Below are 5,258 nucleotides of genomic sequence, written 5' to 3'. Positions count from 1 at the left end.
GCATTTGTATTTCACGGTGTAAAAGCAACCGGACGTTAGAGCACTAGAAAAAATGTGTATTTATTAGTATAAAATTGAAGTAATTCATGACTGTTATTTTATTTAGAATATATGATGTAATCAATAAAATAAATTTAAAGAACTTCTATAATTATCGAGAATTATTTGGCTAAAATATGTTTGTTTGTTTTCAGTAAACTCTTTTTCTTAATGTAGCAGTATAGCACATATATCAACACGTAAAAACAATCAAATATCATATACTATTTACTCAAGATTTGGAAAAGCCAGTAAAGATAACTTTGAACCAAATTTTTCTTATTTATATAGTCGGCCCCTAATTATAAGATTTGTGTTCCGCCCTGTTAATACAAAAGGCTAACTAGTCGGTTATACATAATATTCATTAATAAAATTTAGCTCCATACTATATTATACGGATTTTGTAACTTTTTTAGAGACATCTTGAAATTATGTAATAATATTTTCTTTTGAGTTTTCTCTTATTCTTCTTTTGGGTTCTTTGCCGTCACTATTGATCAATAAAATCTACGTAGAATAAAAAGTTGGTTTACAAATATCCCGAGGAATATTTCAAAACCCAATTTAGAAAAGTCTAAAAAACTTTAATCAACGCATCCTAAAGAAAACGTACAATACTTAATCACGTACCTTTATGTATACAGTGTTGCAGGAATAGTCAAGAAGTATATGGACAACAAAGGAAATTTCATTCTTCTCAAAATTAGTATCGTCGGCTAGTCATAACTCATATAAGTGACTATTTACCATAAAATCTTTGTATTTTTTTCCAGTTTTGTGATGGGGTTAATTCGAACAAGGGCATACGGGGAGGGTAGTAGGCCCATATAAAGATGATTACAATATAAAATTAAGATGAATAACAAATTTATTATATAACATCTAACTACAGTTACCAAAAATGATATAAAAACATGAAATAAGCACTAAAAGCAAAAGACATTATATTTTGAGACCCAAACTGCAAAAAAAAGCGTTAAACTCAGAGACGAGATATAATTTACTCTATATTTATTAATGAAGTAGTAAACGATAACGGTTTTCTAATCGTAATAATGGGAAGTCGATCATTACATGCAAGAACCAAGGCTTTTCTGATGGTAAAATTATACAAGATAATAATTAAATATACTTTCCTAATTTGGCAAAATTCAATATTGGTACACTGTTGATGTGATGCTATCGACTTGCCTGGCCTATATAGATATCCCTGTCCAGTCTTCCTATCATCATATTTTGTGGTATCACTTGTTTCGGCTGTCAATCTTTACATTATCACTTACATCAACAATATGTCTTCTCTAGTTCTATGTTCTTACACTTCAGCCAAAGAAGCCGTTAGACGAAGCACAGTAAACTTCCATCGTAGCATTTGGGGAGATCGGTTTCTCACTTACACTGAGGTCGGTATATTACTACAAATCTCCCATTTCACAAAGAAGCATTCTATTCTTTTTTTGTTAATGTTTCATGTTTGCATGCAGAGAGAGGATCAAGCTTGGGAGGAGCAACAAGCTAAAGAACTCAAGAGGAAGTGAGGAAAGAACTAATACTCACTGCTTCTTCAAACGGACAAATCCAACACGTGAAGCTCATGCAACTTATTGATGTCGTACAAAGACTCGGCGTAGCATATCATTTTGAGGAGGAAATCGAAGAAACATTAAAGCATATTTTTGTTACATATGGAGATCATTGGATTGATGATAGCAACCTCCAAAGCACTTCTGTTTGGTTCAGACTCCTGCGTCAACAAGGCTTTAATGTTTCAAGTGGTAATTATTAATTAATCAAGTTCACTTACTCTCTTAGTCAATGAAATCTCGTTATGAATAAAAAAGTTGGTATACAAAACATACAATACTTAATCACGTACCCTTGTAAATATAATGTTGCAGGAATTTTCAAGAAGTACATGGACAGCCAAGGAAACTTTATGGAATCTGTAAGAAAAGATGTTCAAGGCATGCTTTGTTTGTATGAAGCTGCATACATGAGGGTGGAAGGCGAAGAAGTTTTAGATGCAGCCCTCAGTTTTACAACTTTTCAACTTAAAAACATAGCTAATGATCATATGTGCGATGATGTGTCTCTTAAGATTCAGATAGAACAAGCACTAGAACAACCGCTGCGCAAAAGGTTACCAAGGCTAGAGGCGATGCGTTACATACCCATCTACCAGAAAGAAGCTTCCCATAATGAGGCCTTACTAAAATTTTCCATGTTGGATTTCAATATACTTCAATCCTTGCACAAAAAAGAGCTCAGCCATATCAGCAAGTACGTATGCTAACAACGTCTATAATTTTCTTTTTTCTGTGCTCACAAAAAGAATGAGACATTGATCTAACTAGTGTCCTTAGTTTGTTAATCCACTCATTTTAGTCTTCTCATGGGCTCGCCTTCATGTGTCTAAATAGATGGTGGAAGAATTTGGATTTACAAAACAAGCTACCTTATGTTCGGGATAGATTGGTAGAAGGCTACTTTTGGATATTGGCAGTCTATTTTGAGCCTCAATATTCTGATGCTAGGATCTTTCTAATGAAAACATGCAATCTTGTTATCATATTGGATGACACGTATGATAACTATGGTACCTACGAAGAACTTGAGATCTTTACCCAAGCTATTCAAAAGTACGTGATATGCATTTATTTATAGTTAATGATAAATGCAATAGTTTCCCATAATATTTTAAAACGACATATTGATCATCTTGACCAATATAGATGGTCCCCAAGCTGCATCGATACACTTCCGGAGTACATGAAAATCATATATCAAGAACTTTTGGACGTTCACAGAGAAGCCGAAGAGGTACTAGAACTGAAAGGAAAAGCATATCAAAGCTACTATACTAAAGAGATGGTATGTAATATGCATATTAGTTATTTGTTTTTAAATTATAATTCGCCTACTTTTATACAAATTCAACTCATTATTAAAATAATAATCTAATTATCCATCATTTCACTCATTTGGCAACCAGGTGAAAGAATACACACGGAATCTCCTAATCGAAGCCAAATGGGCAAAAGAGGGTTACATTCCTACAGTAGAGGAACACATGTCGGTTACCATGGTAACATGTGCTTACGGCATGATCATTGCAAAATGTTATGTGCATGGCGATGATTTGGTCACTGAGGATACGTTCAAATGGGTGGCCACCTATCCTCCTCTGGTGACAGCTTCATGTTTGATTTTAAGGCTCATGGATGATATTGCTACCCATGAGGTGCTTTAACTTGCATATTCAACCTTTTATATATATATATATATATATATATATATATATATATATATATATATATATATATATATATATATATATATATATATATATATATATATATATATATATATATATATATATATATAACCCGTGAGAAAAACGGTTAAAGAATTATTTAAATTTTCATAATTAATAAAGATTCATAATTATTAATCAATTATTTTAAATAAATCATTAATTAAGAAATATGTCAAAATTTTAAAGTTATAATAACTTCAAATTTAATATATACTTAGAAGAAGTAAATTTGAATTTTGAATTTATTTGTCTAATATATCTCCGTGACATTTGACATAATATTAATGATAAATTGTATTAGAGTAACACATTACAAAAGGATATTAAAACTACTTTTTAATTAGAATATATATATATATATATATATATATATATATATATATATATATATATATATATATATATATATATATATAGTTCAAATGTTTCTCACATCTATTATGTGTTATATTGCAACAATAAGAATTTAGTGAAAATTAAATTATTTTTTAATCAAATAAAGATAGACATTAAATGATTTGCATAATTATATCTATTAAATGATATCCATAATTATAATTCTTTTTTATGGAAACTAATAAATTTGTCATTAATATCAACAATGATATTGTTTCAAAATGAATTCGCATCTAGTTTTTCATGTATGGGTTCGTATTTTGTTTCCCTACTCACTCACTCGGAATACAACAAAGTAGTTTAGAACATTGAGAACAAGAGTGTATTCTAGTAGAATTAGAGTTTATTCTAAAAGAATGATAGTGTATTCTAGTAGAATACACTCTCGTTCTTCACATTCTATGCAACTTTGTTGTATGTTAAGTGAGTGAGTCCATAAATAAAACACAAACTCATATATGAAAACCTAGACGCGAGTTCATTCTGAAAGAATATTATTGCCGACATTAATGATTAATTTAATTATTTTCCATAAAAAATAATTACAATTATGGATATCATTTAATATATATACAATTATGGAAGCATTTAATTAAATAATTATTTAATTTTATAAAATTTCTATTGGTTCATTCTAGCATACAAAAATGTAAGAAACACATGACCCTAGCTATATATATATATATATATATATATATATATATATATATATATATATATATATATATATACATACATATGATGTAATTTTTTCAATGCCACAGGAAGAACAAGAAAGGAACCATGTAGCATCTAGCATCGAGTGTTACATGAAGCAATATGGTGTCTCAAAAGAGCAAACACGTGAAATATTCTCAATACAAGTCGAAGATTCATGGAAAGTTGTAAATCAAGAGTCTCTCAGGCCTACTGATATACCAAGGCCTCTGCTTATGCCTCCACTCAACCTAGCACGAGTTTGTGATGTATTGTATAAACACGGTGACGATTACAATCATGCTGGAAAGGAAATGATCTACATTATTGAATCACTTTTGGAAAATTCTATGAGTTTATAGGTTTAAGTTCCTGATGGAGGCTCTTAGCTATTATTATTCCAACTTGCATTAGAAATAAATATGTTCGCGATATTGTCAATAAATGCATTTGAAATGATATCTTTATGTTTTTAGTTAGTAAGTTACTACATAGGGTATTTAATATATTGGGTTAGAAACCGTATATTATATGGACTGAGTAAAGAAAATTTAAAATAGTTAGCAATGGATATTAGCAAAATAAAATATATTTTTAGATAAAATATGATTGAAATTACAAAAAAAAAGTAAGATGGGCCCAAAGTGTTTTACGGTCATATAAAGAGCATATTTTTAAGATTTACTTCCATGTTTTCATATGAAAACATCAACCAAAAATTCTTTTCAATAATAGCATTATACTTTCATTTTTTGTTTTGTTAAAACATTATTACAATTGAATGATGTCACACCCCCGAACCAGACGG

At 29.8% G+C, this 5,258-nt stretch overlaps 1 pseudogene; it reads left to right on the top strand.

Annotated features, from left to right (window-relative positions):
- The first annotated feature begins 1,295 nt into the window (after positions 1-1,295).
- On the top strand, positions 1,296-4,917 carry LOC111893239 ((E)-beta-farnesene synthase-like; annotated as a pseudogene).
- The last annotated feature ends 341 nt before the right edge of the window (positions 4,918-5,258 follow it).

The sequence above is a fragment of the Lactuca sativa genome, chromosome 5 (assembly GCF_002870075.4).
Source record: "Lactuca sativa cultivar Salinas chromosome 5, Lsat_Salinas_v11, whole genome shotgun sequence".
In the NCBI taxonomy this organism is placed as follows: Eukaryota; Viridiplantae; Streptophyta; class Magnoliopsida; order Asterales; family Asteraceae; genus Lactuca; species Lactuca sativa.
The sequence above is the reverse complement of the archived record's forward strand: the minus strand, read 5'-3'. Positions and strand labels throughout refer to the sequence as shown.